Genomic DNA, 18,607 nt, shown 5'->3' on the forward strand with positions numbered 1-18,607 from the left:
CCTGGGCACACCTCATTGTCCCCAGGGCCCATTGTGACATCATGGGGACCGCCTCGTCCCTCTGGCCCATTGTGGCACCGTGGGGACCCCCCTTATCACTCGGGACCCATTGTGACACCATGGGGACCCCCTCTTTCTCCCCAGGCCCATTGTGACATCCTGGGGACCCCCTTTGTCCCCAGGGCCCATTGTGGCTCCACGGGGCCCCCTTTTGTCACTGTGGCCCAGTGTGACACCCCAGGACCCCAGTTTGTACCCAAGGCCCATTGTGACACCGTGGGGACCCCCTTTGTCACTGGGGCCCACTGTGGCACCATGGGGACCTCCTTTGTCCCCAGGGCCCATTGGGGCACCATGGGGACCCCTTTTGTCACTGTGGCCCAATGTGACATCCCAGGACCCCACTTTGTACCCAAGACCCATTGTGACACCGTGGGGACCCCCCTTGTCCCCAGAGCCCATTGTGACATCCTGGGGAACCCTTTGTCCCCAGGGCCCATTGTGACGTCCCAGGACCCCCCATTGTCCCCAGGGTCCATTGTGACATCCTGGGGACCCCTCTTTGTCCCCACGGCCCATTGTGAGATCCTGGGGGCCCCCTTGTCCCCAGGGCCCATTGCAACATCTCCGGACCCCCCAATTGTCCCCAGGGCCCATTGTGGCACCATGGGGACCCCCATTGTCCCCAGGGGCCATTGTGACATCTCAGAACCCCCCAATTGTCCCCAGGGCCCATCAAGACATCATGGGGAACCTTGTCACTAGGGAGCCATTGTGACACCATGGGGACCCCCCCTTGTCCTGAGGGTCCATTGTGACATTGCAGGATTCCACTTTTTCCCCAGGGCCCGTTCTGACACTGTGGGTACCCCCATTGTCCCCAGGGCCCATTGTGTCACCCTGGGGATCCCCCATTATCCCCAGGGGCCATTGTGACGTCCCAGGACACCCCGTTATGCCCAGGGCCCATTGTGACATCCTGGGGACCCCCTTAGTCCCCAGAACCTATTGGGACATTGCAGGTCCCCCCTTGTCCCCAGGGCCCATTTTGAGATCCTGGGGACCCTCCTTTGTCCCCAGGGGCCATTGTGACATTAGGCAACCCCTCTTTGTCCCCAGGGCCCATTGTGACACCATGGGGACCGCCTTTGTCGCCAGGGCCTATTGTGACGTCCCAGGACCCCCTTTGTCCCCAGGGCCCATTGTGACATCCTGGGGACCCACTTTGTCCTGAGGGCCCATTTTGGCACCATGGGGACCCCCTTTGTCACTGGAGCCCATTGTGACATCCCAGGACCCCCTTTGTGCCCAGGTCCCATTCTGACATTCAGGGTACCCCACTTTGTCCCCAGGGCCCATTGTGATGTTCAGGGGACCCCTCTTTGTCCCCAGGGCCCATTGTGACACCATGGGGTCCCCCCTTGTCCCCAGGGCCCATTTTGACATTCAGGAGACCCCACTTTGTCCCCAGGGCCCATTGTTGCATCCTGGGGACCCTCCCTTTTCCCCAGGGCACATTGTTACGTCCCAGGACCCCACTTTGTCCCCAGGGCCCATTGTGATGTTCCAGGACTCCCCATTGTCTCTAGGGCCCATTGAGACATCTTGGGGAACCCCCTTTGTCCCCAGGGCCCATTGTGACGCCATGGGGACCCCCTTTGTCACTGGGGCCCATTGTGACATCCCAGGACCCCCTTTGTCCCCAGGTCCCATTCTGACATTCAGGGCACCCCACTTTGTCCCCAGGGCCCACTGTGACATCCTAGGACCTCCCTATGTCCCCAGGGCCCATTGTGACATCCAGTGGACCCCGTTGTCCCCAGGGCCCATCGTGGAACCGTGGGGACCCTCCTTGTCACTTGGGCCCATTGTGACACCATGGGGACCACCCCTTTCTCCCCAGTGCCCATTGTGACATTCTGGGGACCCCACTTGTCCCCAGAACCCATTATCACATCCTGGGGACCCCTGTGTCCCCAGGGCCCATTGTGACATCCCAGGACCCCCCATTGTCCTCAGGGTGCATTGTGACATTCAGGGGACCCCCATTTGTCCCCAGGGCCCATTGTGACACCGTGGGGACCCCCTCTGTCCCCAAAGCCCATTGTGACATCCTGGGGAGCCCCCTTTGTCCCCAGGGCCCATTGTGACATTTCTGGACCCCCCACTGTCTCCAGGGCCCATTGTGAACATCCTGGGGACCCCTCTTTGTCCCCAGGGCCCATTGTGACATCCTGGGCTGCCCCGTATGTCACCAGGGCCCATTTTGACACCGTGTGGACCCCCTGTTGTCCTCAGGGCCCATTGTGACATCCCAGGACCCCCAATTGTCCCCAGGGCCCATTGTGACACCATGGGGAACCCTCTTGTCACTGGGGACGCATTGTGACACAATGGGGACCCCACCTTTGTCTCAAGTGCCCATTGTGACATCCTGGGGACCCCCTTTATCCCCAGGACCCATTGTGACGTCCCAGGACCCCATTTGTCCCCAGGGCCCATTGTGACATCCCAGGGCCCCACTTTGTCCCCAGGGCCCATTGTTACAGGGTGGGACCCCCCTTGTCCCCAGGGCCCATTGTGACATCCTGGTGACTCCGTTTGTCCCCAGGGCCCATTGTGGCACCATGGGGACCCTCTTTGTCACTGGGGCCCATTGTGACATCCCAGGACCCCACTTTGTCTTAGAAGGTCACTGATCGGACTACTGGTACATCCTGACTCTGCTTTCTCAATAAACATTGAAGAACACCTGGGGTTTGTTTGCTCCAAGGGAAAACTTCCCTGCCACGGTTCCTGGTTCCCGGTCCTGTTTCCCGGTCCGGTTTGGCTTCGCTATCAGAACAGCTGCTGCCTCCACAGCCGCGCTCAAAGTCCCCGTTGTGACACCGGGATGGCGGGAGAAGGGGGGTGGCGGGGGCGGCAGCGGCGGCGATTGGGGGGGGGCAGTCGGGGCTGGGCGGACAAGCGGCGGCTGCTGCGGCTCCTCAGGCAGCGACAGCAGCAGCGATCGGGGGGACGTGGGGGGCGGACAAGCGGCGGCTGCTGCGGCTCCTCAGGCAGCGACAGCAGCAGCGATCGGGGGGACGTGGGGGGCGGACAAGCGGCGGCTCCTCCGGCCGCGGCCAGGACGTGGCTTCGCCGGCACCGGGGCCCGAGACCGCGCGCTGTGGGGCTGCGGGGCGGGTGTGGGGCCGGGGGTCTCCGGGGGTCCCGCAGCGGCCGCTGTGGGGCGGGATGGGGCGGCTGTGGAATTACCTGTGGGGCACTCATGGGGCTGCTGTAGGGGTCTTAAGAGGCATGTCTGGAGCACTTATGGGGCGACTATGGGGCAGGTGCTGGGCTGCTACAGCGGGACCTGTGGGGCACCCAGGTATGTGCACCCAGCACCGCGTGCACGCACACGCAGCTACACACTGATGTGTAAGCAAACACGTGGCCACACACACGCACACTTCCACAAGCGTGCCCAGTCCCATCTATTGACAGAAAGACGTACGTGAAATGTACTGACGTGCTTGAGGGTAAACACGTGCGTGGATGTTTGGCACACTGCACACACGCACACGTCTGAACGATGATGCTCCAGCTTTAGCATAAATGGAGCTGACATCAAGGCACTCACATGTGGACAGACCAACGTTTATAGGCACTAAGGCTTTCGCGCACAGGTTCGTCCAAGAACAGGCACATACCTGCAGGCACCTCCGGATGTGTGTTCTGTGCATTCTCTTAAGGGACGCTAGATGGCAGCAAAGACCATGAAATTATTAACCTCAGTCTAACCCTAGGTTTATGACATTTTTTCTTACTATAGATGCGTTTGATGCTAAAAATTCCCCCAAATTGTAATGAATATGCGATAATTGTGTGAATACAAGCATCGCAAGAGCATCCAGTTTTTGGAGCACTTATGGAACATGATAAAGCCAGGCAGAGCCTGACAAAGCGCGACAGAGCCCAACAGGGCTTGACAGAGCCTGATAGAACTCAACAGGGGCCGACAAATCCCGACAGCGCCTGACAGCGAACAGTGGAGTCTGGCAGGGCCTGGCAGAGGCTGTCAAAGCACGACAGAGCCAGAGGAGCCTGACAGAGCCCAGCAAACCCGACAGGAATAGACAAGGCCTGGGTGCACAGACCTGGGTGCGTGTGGAAAGGTTTCTGCCTGTTTTCCAGTGAGGAATGGTGTGTGTGCACGTGGACAAACAGAAGGCGAAGCAGCTCGGTTCCAACACTGAAGAAGGCTGTACAGTCACGTAGACACGGGGGCTGCTCCGCTCCTGCTCTCCTGCTCTCTTGCAGGACACAGAGGCCTCAGAGCCCTGTTCAGTTCAGTTCAGTTCAGTTCCATACAATGTTCACTGACTGCAAGAAAATCCCCCAAATCCCCCACAATGTGGGGCTCAAAAGGGAGTCCCCCTGAAAAGAGGGGGTCACAGTCCAAAAATGCCTGAAAATTCCTGGGGGAGGATAAAACTTATTAAACCCTGTAAATATGAGCGTGAGAATTTCAAACAGAGAGAAGTCTGTCGTTTGTATTTATATATTGCAGAATGGTATTCATGTAGATATAAAGTGATTTTAAAATAAAACCCCTTTTCTACTCTGTTATATAAAGGATTTTAGAATGTAAAAAATTTCTGTTGATGGTTTTAAGAATACAAACATCTTATCTATTTGTAGATTAAAAAGTGAAGGACTTGAAAAAGAAAAAAATATCTAGATAGGAACTTAAAATAGAAAAAAGTGTGAGCAGGCAGAGCTATGTATAATTACTACGTGTTACATAGTCTAAATAGGTAATAAATATCATCTATATATATCCACTCACACCCGTATACATACCTTTAATTTATTAATAAATGTAAATCGATATCCCAGTCTAAATATATATAATTGTAAATATGTCAAAATCTGTAAATTTGAAAAGATACCTGAGTGTTAAAATGGAAGTTTAAATGTATTTAAGTGTAAATAGACACTGGATCAGAGCGCAGCGCGGGAGAAACGGGGACGGGTGATGATAGGCGGAGAGAATGGAAATTGACGTGCTTAGCTGGCCAATCAGATTGCGGAGAGGGAAGAGAAGGGGCGGGCCGCGGGGGAAGGGTTGTCTCGAGGGCTTCCCAATGCGCATGCGCAGAAATGGGCGCTGCGAGGTGCACGGGGCGCTCTCGGCGGCCACGTGCGCGCACCGTTGGAGCCCGGAGCGGACTCGCTGCGCCGCTGTTTCTGCGAGGCCCCGGGGAGTGCCCGGCCCGGCCCCGCCCGGCCCGCTCCGCTCCGTCTCAGAGCCGCCTGGAGAGCCGGGTCGGGCAGCCCCTTCTCGGCTCCACCTCTTCCCGAGATAAGCCACGCCCCCTTGGGGCCGTGCCACGTTGACCGCACCCTCTCCCTACCCCAAGAGGCTCCTCCCATGGGGGCGTGCCCCAGAGAATGCCCGCCCCCAGACCACCTCCCATGGGGCGTGACACAGAGGCTCCGCCCCCCCGAGGGGCTCCCCGTGGGCGTGCCCTCTCAGTACGCGCCCCTCGGCACTGACCCCACCCCATGTAGGCGGGGCCACACCCAGCTGCCCCCTCCCATCTGTGACCCATAACCAACCCCATAGCAGCCCTATGGCTGCCCCACAGGTCCCGCTGTAGCAGCCCAGCACCTGCCCCATAGTCGCCCCATAAGTGCTCCAGACATGCCTCTTAAGAGCCCCTACAGCAGCCCCATGAGTGCCCCACAGGTAATTCCACAGCCGCCCCATCGCGCCCCACAGCGGCCGCTGCGGGACCCCCGGAGACCCCCGGCCCCACACCCGCCCCGCAGCCCCACAGCGCGCGGTCTCGGGCCCCGGTGCCGGCGAAGCCACGTCCTGGCCGCGGCCGGAGGAGCCGCCGCTTGTCCGCCCCCCACGTCCCCCCGATCGCTGCTGCTGTCGCTGCCTGAGGAGCCGCAGCAGCCGCCGCTTGTCCGCCCCCCACGTCCCCCCGATCGCTGCTGCTGTCGCTGCCTGAGGAGCCGCAGCAGCCGCCGCTTGTCCGCCCCCCACGTCCCCCCGATCGCTGCTGCTGTCGCTGCCTGAGGAGCCGCAGCAGCCGCCGCTTGTCCGCCCCCCCACGTCCCCCCGATCGCTGCTGCTGTCGCTGCCTGAGGAGCCGCAGCAGCCGCCGCTTGTCCGCCCCCCCACGTCCCCCCGATCGCTGCTGCTGTCGCTGCCTGAGGAGCCGCAGCAGCCGCCGCTTGTCCGCCCCCCCACGTCCCCCCGATCGCTGCTGCTGTCGCTGCCTGAGGAGCCGCAGCAGCCGCCGCTTGTCCGCCCCCCCACGTCCCCCCGATCGCTGCTGCTGTCGCTGCCTGAGGAGCCGCAGCAGCCGCCGCTTGTCCGCCCCCCACGTCCCCCCGATCGCTGCTGCTGTCGCTGCCTGAGGAGCCGCAGCAGCCGCCGCTTGTCCGCCCAGCCCCGACTGCCCCCCCCCAATCGCCGCCGCTGCCGCCCCCGCCACCCCCCTTCTCCCGCCATCCCGGTGTCACAACGGGGACTTTGAGCGCGGCTGTGGAGGCAGCAGCTGTTCTGATAGCGAAGCCAAACCGGACCGGGAAACAGGACCGGGAACCAGGAACCGTGGCAGGGAAGTTTTCCCTTGGAGCAAACAAACCCCAGGTGTTCTTCAATGTTTATTGAGAAAGCAGAGTCAGGATGTACCAGTAGTCCGATCAGTGACCTTCTAAGACAAAGTGGGGTCCTGGGATGTCACAATGGGCCCCAGTGACAAAGAGGGTCCCCATGGTGCCACAATGGGCCCTGGGGACAAAGGGAGTCACCAGGATGTCACAATGGGCCCTGGGGACAAGGGGGGTCCCACCCTGTAACAATGGGCCCTGGGGACAAAGTGGGGCCCTGGGATGTTCACAATGGGCCCTGGAGACAGTGGGGGGTCCAGAAATGTCACAATGGGCCCTGGGGACAAAGAGGCTCCCCAGGATGTCACAATGGGACCTGGGGACAAGGGGGTCTCCAGGAACTCACAATGGGCTCTGGGGACAATGGAGGTTCCCCAGGATGTTCACAATAGGCCCTGAGGACAAGGGGTGGTCCCCATGCTGTCACAATGGGTCTCCAGTGACAAGGGGGTCCCCAAGGTGTCACAATGGGCCCTGGGGACAATGGGGGGTCCTGGGACGAAACAATAGGCCCTGGGGACAAGGGGGTTCCCCACAGTGTCACAATGGGCCCTGGGGATAAAGGGGGTCCCCACGGTGTTACAATGGTCCCGGGGGACAAAGGGGGATGCCCAGGATGTCACAATGGGCCCTGAGGACAAGGGGGGGTCCCCATGGTGTCATAATGGGTCCTGGGGACAAGGGGGTCCCCAGGATGTAACAATGGACCCTGGGGACAATGGGGGGTCCTGGGACGTCACAATGGGCCCTGGAGACAAAGGGGGTCTCCAGGATGTCACAATGGGCTCTGGGGACAAAGGGGGGTCCTGGGACATCACAATAGGCCCCAGTGACATGGGGGTCCCCAGGATGTCACAATGGGCCCTGGGGACAATGGGGGGTCCTGGGACATCACAATAGGCCCCAGTGACATGGGGGTCCCCAGGATGTCACAATGGGCCCTGGGGACAATGGGGGGTCCTGGGATGTCACAATGGGCCCCAGTGACAAAGGGGGTCCCCTGAATGTCACAATGGGCCCTGGGGACAATAGGGGTTCCTGGGACGTCACAATGGGCCCTGGGGACAAGGAGGGATCCCCAGGATGTCAGAATGGGCCCTGGGGACAATGGGGGGTCCTGGGACGTCACAATGGGCCCTGGGGACAAGAGGGGGTCCCCAGGATGTTACAATGGGCCCTGGGGACAATGGGGGTCCTGGGACGTCACAATGGGCCCTGGGGACACAGAGGGGCCCTAGGACGTCACAATCAGTCCTGGGGACAAGGTGGGGTCCCCTGAGAGTCACAATGAGCCCTGGGAAGAGAGGGGGCTCCCAAGGACATCACAATGGGCCCTGGGAACAATGGGGGGTCCTGGGACGTCACAATTGGCCCTGGGGACAAGGGGGGGTACCCATAGTGTCACAATGGGTCCTGGGGAAAATGGGGTCCCCAGGATGTCACAATGGGCCCTGGGGACAAAGGGGGTCCCCACGGTATCAGAATGGGCCCTGGGGACAAAGCGGGGTCCCCAGGATGTCACAATGGGCCCTGGGGACAATGGGGGTTCCTGGGATGTCTCAATGAGCCCTGCGGACAAGGGGTTGTCCCCAGGATGTCACAATGGGCCCTGGGGACAAGGGGGGGTCCCCATAGTGTCACAATGGGCCCTGGGGACAATGGGGGATCCTGGGACGTCACAATGGGACCTGGGGACAAGGGGGTGCAGTGGATGTCACAATGGGCCCTGGGGACAATGGGGGGTGTCCAGGATGTCAGAATGAGTCCTGAGGACAAGGAGGGGTCCCCATGGTGTCACAATAGGCCCTGGGGACAAAGTGGGGTCCAAGAATGTCACAATGGGCCCTGGGGACAAAAGGGGTTGCCATGGTGCCACAATGGGCCCTGGGGTCAAAGGGGGTCCCCATGGTGCTACAATGGGCCCTGGGGACAAAGGGGGGTCCTGGGATGTCACAATGGGCCCTGGGGACAAAGGGGGTGTCCCCATGGTGCCACAACGGGCCCTGCGAGCAAGGGGGTGGCCCCAGGATGTCACAATGGGTCCTGGGGAAAATGGGGGGTGCCCAGGATGTCACAATGGACCCTGAGGACAAGCGGGGGTCTCCATGGTGTCACAATGGGCCCCAGTGACAAAGGGGGTCCCCTGAATGCCACAATAGGTCCTGGGGACAATGGGGGGTCCTGGGACGTCACAATGGGCCCTGCGGACAAGGAGGGATCCCCAGGATGTCACAATGGGCCCTGGGGACAATGGGGGGTCCTGGGACGTCACAATGGGCCCTGGGGACAAGGGGGGGTCCCCAGGATGTCACAATGGGCCCTGGGGACAAGGGGGGATCCCCAGGATGTCACAATGGGCCCTGGGGACAAAGAGGGGTCCCCTGAATGTCACAATGGGCCCTGGGGACAAGGGGGTGCAGAGGATGTCACAATGGGCCCTGGGGACAATGGGGGGTCCTGGGACATCACAATGGGCCCTGGGGACAAGGAGGGATCCCCAGGATGCCACAATGGGCCCTGGGGACAATGGGGGGTCCTGGGACATCACAATGGGCCCTGGGGACAAGGAGGGATCCCCAGGATGCCACAATGGGCCCTGGGGACAATGGGGGGTCCTGGGACGTCACAATGGGCCCTGGGGACAAGGGGGGGTCCCCAGGAAGTCACAATGGGCCTTGGGAACAAGGGGGTCCCCCAGATATCACAATGGGCCCCGGGGACAATGTAAGGTCCTGGGCTGTCACAATGGACCCTGAGGACAAGGGGGGACCCCAGGATGTCACAATGGGCCCTGGGGACAAAGGGGTTCCCCACGGTGTCAGAATGGGCCCTGGGGACAAGGGGGGTCCCCTGAATGTCACAATGGGCCCTGGGGACAATGGGGGGTCCTGGGATGTCACAATGAGCCCTGGGGACAAGGGTGGTACCCACGGTGTCACAATGGGCCCTGGGCACAAGGGGGGGTCGCCATAGTGTCACAATGGACCCTGGGGACAAGGGGGTGCCGAGGATGTCACAATGGACCCTGGGGACAATGGGGGGTCCTGGGACCGCACAATGGGCCCTGAGGACAATGGTGGGTCCCCTGAATGTCAAAATGGGCCCTGGGGACAAAGGGGGGTCCGCAGCATGTCACAATGGGCACTGGGGAGAAAGGGGGGCGTCCCCATGGTGTCACAATGGGCCCAAGTGACAAGGAGGGTCCCCACGGTGCCACGATGGGTCCTGGGGACAAGGGCGTCCCCCAGATGTCACAATGGGCCCTGGGGACAATGGGGTTGCCCAGGATGTCACAATGGGCCCTGGGGACAATGGGAGTCCCCAAGGTGTCAGAACGAACCCTGGGGACAAAGTGGAATCCTGGAATGTCACAATGGCCCCCAGTGACAAAGGGGTTCCCCATGGTGCCACAATGGGCCCTGGGGACAAAAGGGGTCCCCAGGATTTCACAATAGCACTGGGGACAAAGGGGGGTCGTGGGATGTCACAATGGGCCCTGGGGACAAGGGAGATCCCCATGGTGTCACAATAAGCCCTGGGGACAAAGGGTGGTCCTGGGACATTTCAATGGGCCCTGGGGACAAAGTGGGACCCCATGGTGTCACAATGGGCCCTGGGGACAAGGGGGTCCCCCGGATGTCACAATGGGCCCTGGGGACCAGGGGGGGTCCTGGGATGTCACAATGGGCCCCAGTGACAAAGAGGGTCCTCATGGTGCCACAATGGGCCCTGGGGACAAAGGGGGTCCCCTGGATGTCACAATGGGCTCTGGGGACAAAGGCGGGTGTCGACGGTGTCAAAATGGGCCCTGGGCACAAGGGGGGGTCCCCATAGTGTCACAATGGGTCCTGGGGACAAGTGGGGCCCCCAGGATGTCACAATAGGTCCTGGGGACAATGTGGGGTCCTGGGATGTCACAAAGGGCTTCAGTGACAAAGGGGGTCCCCTGAATGTCACAATGGGCCCCGGGGACACTGGGGGGTCCTGGGACGTCACAATGGGCCCTGGGGACAAGGATGGATTCCCAGGATGTCACAATGGGCCCTGCGGACAAGGGTGGTACTCACGGTGTCACAATGGTCACTGGGCACAAGGGGGGGTCCCTATAGTGTCACAATGGTTCCTGGGGACAAGTGGGGTCCCCTGAAAGTCACAATGGGCCCTGGGGACAATGGGGGGTCCTGGGATGTCACAATGGGCCCCAGTGACAAACGGGGGCCCCTGAATGTCACAATGGGCCCCGGGGACAATGGGGGGTCCTGGGACGTCACAATGGGCCCTGGGGACAAGGAGGGCACCCCAGGATGTCACACAGGGCCCTGGGGACAATGGCGGGTCGTGGGACGTCACAGTGGGCCCTGGGAACAAGGGGGGGTCCCCAGGATGTCACAATGGGCCCTGGGGACAAAGAGGGGTCCCCTGAATGTCACAATGGGCCTTGGGGACAAGGGGGTGCCGAGGATGTCACAATAGGTCCTGGGGACAATGGCGGGTCCTGGGACGTCACGATGGGCCCTGGGGACAAGGAGGGATTCCCAGGATGTCACAATGGGCCCTGGGGACAAGGGTGGTACCCACGGTGCCACAATGGTCACTGGGCACAAGGGGGGGTCCCTATAGTGTCACAATGGGTCCTGGGGACAAGTGGGGTCCTGGGATGTCACAATGGGCCCCAGTGACAAACGGGGGCCCCTGAATGTCACAATGGGCCCTGGGGACAATGGGGGGTCCTGGGACGTCACAATGGGCCCTGGGGACAAGGGGGGATCCCCAGGATGTCACAATGGGCCCTGGGGACAAAGTAAGGTCCTGGGATGTCACAATGGGCCCTGGGGACAAGAGGGGGTCCCCAGGATGTCACAATGGACCCTGGGGACAAAGAGGGGTCCCCTGAATGTCACAATGGGCCCTGGGCACAAGGGCGTGCCGAGGATGTCACAATGGGCCCTGGGGACAATGGGGGGTCCTGGGACCTCACAATGGGCCCTGAGGACAATGGTGGGTCCCCTGAATGTCACAATGGGCCCTGGGGACAAAGGGGGGTCCGCAGGATGTCACAATGGGTACTGGAGACAAAGGGGGGGTCCCCATGGTGTCACAATGGGCCCAAGTGACAAGGAGGGTCCCCACGGTGCCACGATGGGTCCTGGGGACAAGGGCGTCCCCCAGATGTCACAATGGGCCCTGGGGACAAAAGGGGTCCCCAGGATTTCACAATAGCACTGGGGACAAAGGGGGGTCATGGGATGTCACAATGGGCTCCAGTGACAAAGAGGGTCCTCATGGTGCCACAATGGGCCCTGGGGACAAAGGGGGGTCCCCTGAATGTCACAATGGGCCCTGGGGACAATGGGGGGTCCCCTGAATGTCACAATGGGCCCTGGGGACAATGGGGGGTCGTGGGACGTCACAATGGGCCCTGGGGACAAGGGGGTGCAGAGGATGTCACAATGGGCCCTGGGGACAATGTCGGGTCCTGGGACGTCACAATGGGCCCTGGGGACAAGGGGGGGTCCCCAGGATGTCACAATGGGCCCTGGGGACAAAGAGGGGTCCCCTGAATGTCACAATGGGCCCTGGGGACAAGGGGGTGCATTGGATGTCACAATGGGCCCTGGGGACAATAGGGGGTGTCCAGGATGTGAGAATGAGTCCTGAGGACAAGGGGGGGTCCCCATGGTGTCACAATGGGTCCCCAGTGACAAGGAGGGGTCCCCATGGTGTCACAATAGGCCCTGGGTACAAAGTGGGGTCCAAGAATGTCACAATGGGCCCTGGGGACAAAAGGGGTTGCCATAGTGCCACAATGGGCCCTGGGGTCAAAGGGGGTCCCCATGGTGCTACAATGGGCCCTGGGGACAAAGGGGGGTCCTGGGATGTCACAATGGGCCCTGGGGACAAAGGGGGTGTCCCCATGGTGCCACAACAGGCCCTGGGAGCAAGGGGATGGCCAGGATGTCACAATGGGTCCTGGGGAAAATGGGGGGTGCCCAGGATGTCACAATGGACCCTGAGGACAAGCGGGGGTCTCCATGGTGTCACAATGGGCCCCAGTGACAAAGGGGATCCCCTGAATGTCACAATAGGTCCTGGGGACAATGGGGGGTCCTGGGACGTCACAATGGGCCCTGGGGACAAGGAGGGATCCCCAGGATGTCACAATGGGCCCTGGGGACAAGGGGGTGCCGAGGATGTCACAATGGGCCCTGGGGACAATGGTGGGTCCCCTGAATGTCACAATGGGCCCTGGGGACAAAGGGGTTTCCGCAGAATGTCACAATGGGCACTGGGGACAAAGGGGGGGTCCCCATAGTGTCACAATGGGCCCAAGTGACAAGGAGGGTCACCACAGTGCCACGATGGGTCCTGGGAACATGGGCGTCCCCCAGATGTCACAATGGGCCCTGGGGACAATGGGGTTGCCCAGGATGTCACAATGGGCCCTGGGGACAATGGGAGTCCCCAAGGTGTCAGAACGAGCCCTGGGGTCAAAGTGGAATCCTGGAATGTCACAATGGCCCCAGTGACAAAGGGGTTCCCCATGGTGCCACAATGGGCCCTGGGGACAAAAGGCGTCCCCAGGATTTCACAATAGCACTGGGGACAAAGGGGGGTCATGGGATGTCACAATGGGCCCTGGGGACAAGGGAGATCCCCATGGTGTCACAATAGGCCCTGGGGACAAAGTGGGGTCCTGGGATGTCACAATGGGCCCTGGGGACAATGGGGGGTCCTGGGACCTCACAATGGGCCCTGAGGACAATGGTGGGTCCCCTGAATGTCACAATGGGCCCTGGGGACAAAGGGGGGTCCGCAGGATGTCACAATGGGTACTGGAGACAAAGGGGGGCGTCCCCATGGTGTCACAATGGGCCCAAGTGACAAGGAGGGTCCCCACGGTGCCACGATGGGTCCTGGGGACAAGGGCGTCCCCCAGATGTCACAATGGGCCCTGGGGACAAAAGGGGTCCCCAGGATTTCACAATAGCACTGGGGACAAAGGGGGGTCATGGGATGTCACAATGGGCTCCAGTGACAAAGAGGGTCCTCATGGTGCCACAATGGGCCCTGGGGACAAAGGGGGTCCCCTGGATGTCACAATGGACTCTGGGGACAAGGAGGGTCCCCAGGATGTCACAATGGGCCCTGGGGACAAAGGGGGTCCCCACGGTATCAGAATGGGCCCTGGGGACAAAGGGGGGTCCCCTGAATGTCACAATGGGCCCTGGGGACAATGGGGGGTCCTGGGACGTCACAATGGGCCCTGGGGACAAGGGGGTGCAGAGGATGTCACAATGGGCCCTGGGGACAATGTCGGGTCCTGGGACGTCACAATGGGCCCTGGGGACAAGGGGGGGTCCCCAGGATGTCACAATGGGCCCTGGGGACAAAGAGGGGTCCCCTGAATGTCACAATGGGCCCTGGGGACAAGGGGGTGCCGAGGATGTCACAATGGGCCCTGGGGACAATGGTGGGTCCCCTGAATGTCACAATGGGCCCTGGGGACAAAGGGGTTTCCGCAGAATGTCACAATGGGCACTGGGGACAAAGGGGGGGTCCCCATGGTGTCACAATGGGCCCAAGTGACAAGGAGGGTCCCCACGGTGCCACGATGGGTCCTGGGGACACGGGAGTCCCCCAGATGTCACAATGGGCCCTGGGGACAATGGGGTTGCCCAGGATGTCACAATGGGCCCTGGGGACAATGGGAGTCCCCAAGGTGTCAGAACGAGCCCTGGGGACAAAGTGGAATCCTGGGATGTCACAATGGGCCCTGGGGACAAGGGGGTCCCGAGGATGTCACAATGGGCCCTGAGGACAAATTGGGGTTCTGGGATGTCACAATGGGCCCTGGGGACAAAGGGGGTCCCCATGGTGCCACAATGGGCCCTGGGGACAAAGAGGGGTCCCCAGAATGTAACAATGGGCCCTGGGAACAATAGGGGGTCCTGGGACGTCACAATGGGCCCTGGAGTAAAGGGGGGTCCCCAGGATGTCACAATAGGCCCTGGGGACAAAGAGGAGTCCCCTGAATGTCATAATGGGCCCTGAGGACAAGGAGGGTCTCCACGGTGTCACAATGGGCCCTGGGGACAATGGGGGGTCCTGGGATGTCACAATAGGCCCTGGGGACAAAGGGGGTCCCCATGATTTCACAATGGGCCCAGGGCACAATGGGGCATCCTGGGACGTCACAACGGGCCCTGGGGACAAAGGGGGTCCCCATGGTGTCACAATGGCCCTGGGGATAAAGGGGGACCCCAGGATGTGTATAATGGGGCCTGGGGACAATGGGGGGTCCTGGGATGTCACAATGGGCTCTGGGGACAATAGGGGGTCCTGGGACGTCACAATGGGCCCTGGAGAAAAGGGGGGGTCCTGGCATGTCACAATAGGCCCTGGGGACAAAGGGGGTCTTCAGGATGTCACAATGGGCCCGGGGGACAAAGGGGGTCCCCAGGATGTCACAATAGGCCCTGGGGAAAAAGAGGGCTCCCCAGGATATCACAATGGGCTCTGGTGACATAGGGGTCCCCAAGATGTCACAACGGGTCCTGGGGACAAGGGGGGTCCCAAGGATGTCACAATGGGCACTGGAGACAAAGGGGGGGTCCCCACGGTGCCACGATGGGCCCTGGGGACAAGGGGGTCCCCAGGATGTAACAATGTGCCCTTGGGACAATGGGGGCTCCTGCGATGTCACAATGGGCTCTGGGGACAAAGGGAGGCCCCAGGATGTCACAATGGACCCTGGGGACAAAAGGGGTCCCCAGGATGTCACAATGGGCCCAGGGGACAACGAAGCATCCTGGGACGCCACAATGGGCCCGGGGAAAAAGGGGGGTCCCCAGGTTGTTCACAATGGGCCCTGGGGACAATGGGGGTCCTGGGATGTCACAATGAACCCTAGGGACAAAGGGGGTCCCCAGGATGTCACAATGGGCCCTGGGGATAAAGGGGACTCCCCAGGATGTCACAATGGGCCCTGGGGCCAAAGGGATCCCCAGGATGTCACAATGGGCCCTGGGGACTGCGGGGGGTACTAGGATGTCACAATGGGTCTTGGGGACAAAGGGGGTACCCAGGATGTCACAATGGGCCCTGGGGACAATGGGGGGTCCCTTGAAGGTCACAATGGGCCCATGGGACAAAGACGGTGCCCACGGTGTCACAGTGGGCCCTGGCGACAAAGGGGGATCCCCAGGATGTCACAATGGGCCCCGGGGACAAAGTAAAATCCTGGAATGTCACAATGGTCCCCAGTGACAAAGGCGCTCCCCATGGTGCCACAATGGGCCCTGGGGACAAAGTGGGTCCCCAGGATTTCACAATGAGCACTGGGGACAAAGGGGGGTCCCAGGATGTCACAATGGGCCCTGGGGACAAGGGGGGGTTCCCATGGAGTCACAATGGGTCCTGGGGACAACGAGGCGTCCTGGGACGTCACAATGGGACTTGGGGACAAAGGGGGTCTTCCACAGTCTCACAATGGGCCCTAGAGACAAGGGGAGATCCCCAGGATGACACAATAGGCCCTGGGGACAAAGAGGAGTCCCCCTGAATGTCACAATGGGCCCTGGGGACAAGGGGGGTCCCCATGGTATCACAATAAGCCCTGGGGACAAAGTGGGGTCCTGGGATGTCACAACTGGCCCCAGTGACAAAGGGTGTCCCCATGGTGCCACAATGGGCCCTGGGGAGAAAGAGGGTCCACAGGATGTCACAATGGGCTTTGGGGACAAGGCGGGGTCCCCAGGATGTCACAATGGGGTCTTGGGACAAAGGGGGTCCCCAGGATGTCACAATGGTTCCTGGGGACAATGGGGGGTCCTGGGACATCACAATGGGCCCTGGGGACAAAGGCGGTCCCAGGGTGTCACAATAAGCCATGGGGACAAGGGGGGTCCCCAGGATGTCACAATGGGCACTGGGGACAAAGGGGGGTCCCCATGGTGCCATGATGGGCCCTGGCGACAAGGGGGTCCCCAGGATGTCACAATGGGCCCATGGGACAAAGGGGGACCCATGGTGTCACAATGGGCCTTGGGGACAACTTGGGGTCCTGGGATGTCAGAATGGGCCCCGGTGACAAAGGGGGTCCCCGTGGTGCCACAATGTGCCCCTGGGACAAAGGGGGTCCCCAGAATGTCATAATGGGCACTGGGGACAAGGGGGGTCCCCAGGATGTCACAAGTGGCCCTGGGGATAAAGGGGGTCCCCATGGTGCCACAATGTGCCCCTGGGACAAAGGGGTCCCCAGGATGTCACAATAAGCCCTGGGGACAAGGGGGGTCCCCAGGATGTCAGAATGGGCCCTGGGGACAACGCGGGGTCCTGGGATGTCACAATGGGCCCCTGGGACAAAGGCGATCCCCATGGTGTCACAATGGGCCCTGGGGACAAGGGGGTCCCCAGGATGTCACAATGGGCTCATGGGATAAAGGGGGTACCCACGGTGTCACTATAGGCCCTGGGGACAACGGGGGGTCCCCACGGTGCCACGATGGGTCGTGTGGACAAGGGGGTCCCCAGGATGTTCACAATGGGCCCTGAGGACAAATGGGGTCCCCACGGTGTCACAATGGTCCCTGGGGACAACTTGGGGTCCTGGGATGTCACAATGGGCCCTGGGGACAAAGGCGGTCCCCAGGATGTCACAATAAGCCCTGGGGACAAGGGGGGTCCCCAGGATGTCACAATGGGCACTGGGGACAACGCGGGGTCCTGGGATGTCACAATGGGCCACGGGGACAAAGGCGATCCCCATGGTGTCACAATGGGCCCTGGGGACAAGGGGGTCCCCAGGATGTCACAATGGGCTCATGGGATAAAGGGGGTACCCACGGTGTCACTATAGGCCCTGGGGACAACGGGGGGTCCCCACGGTGCCACGATGGGTCGTGTGGACAAGGGGGTCCCCAGGATGTTCACAACGGGCCCTGAGGACAAAGGGGGTCCCCACGGTGTCACAATGGTCCCTGGGGACAACTTGGGGTCCTGGGATGTCACAATGGGCCCTGGGGACAAAGGCGGTCCCCAGGATGTCACAATAAGCCCTGGGGACAAGGGGGGTCCCCAGGATGTCACAATGGGCACTGGGGACAAAGGGGGTACCCACGGTGTCACTATAGGCCCTGGGGACAACGGGGGGTCCCCACGGTGCCACGATGGGCCCTGGGGACAAGGGGGTCCCCAGGATGTTCACAATGGGCCCTGGAGACAATGGGGTGTCCCCAGGATGTCACAATGGGCCCTGGGGACAAAGAGGGTTCCCAGGATGTCACAATCGGCCCTGGGCACAAAGGGGGGTGCACATGGTGTCAAAATGGGCCCTGGGGACAAAGGGCGTCCCCAGGATGTCACAGTGGGCCCTGGGGACAAAGTGGTCCCCATGGTATCAGAATGGGCCCTGGGGACAAAGAGGGGTGCCCTGAATGTCACAATGGGCCCTGAGGACAAAGGGGGGTCCCCAGGATGTCTCAATGGGCCTTGGGGACAATGGGGGGTCCTAGGATGTCACAATGGGCCCGAGTGACAAATGGGGTCTCCATGGTGTCACAATGGGCCCTGAAGACAAAGGGGGTCCCCTGAATGTCACAATGGGCCCTGAGGACAATGGGGGTTCCTGGAACGTCACAATGGGCCCTGGGGAGAAAGGGAGGTCCCCAGGATGTCACAATGGGCCCTGGAGACAATTGGGGGTTTTGGGATGTCACGATGGGCTCTGACGACAAGGGGAGGTGCCCATGGTGTCACAATGGGTCCTCAGTGACAAGGGGGGTCCCTATAGTGTCACAATGGGCTCTGCAGACAATGGGGGGTCCTGGGATGTCACAATGGGCACCAGTGACAAAGGGGGTCCTCATGGTGCCACAATGGGCCCTGGGGAGTAAGTGGGGTCCTGGGATGTCACAATGGGTCCTGGGGACAA

The sequence above is a fragment of the Patagioenas fasciata genome, chromosome 19 (genome assembly GCF_037038585.1).
Source record: "Patagioenas fasciata isolate bPatFas1 chromosome 19, bPatFas1.hap1, whole genome shotgun sequence".
In the NCBI taxonomy this organism is placed as follows: domain Eukaryota; kingdom Metazoa; phylum Chordata; class Aves; order Columbiformes; family Columbidae; genus Patagioenas; species Patagioenas fasciata.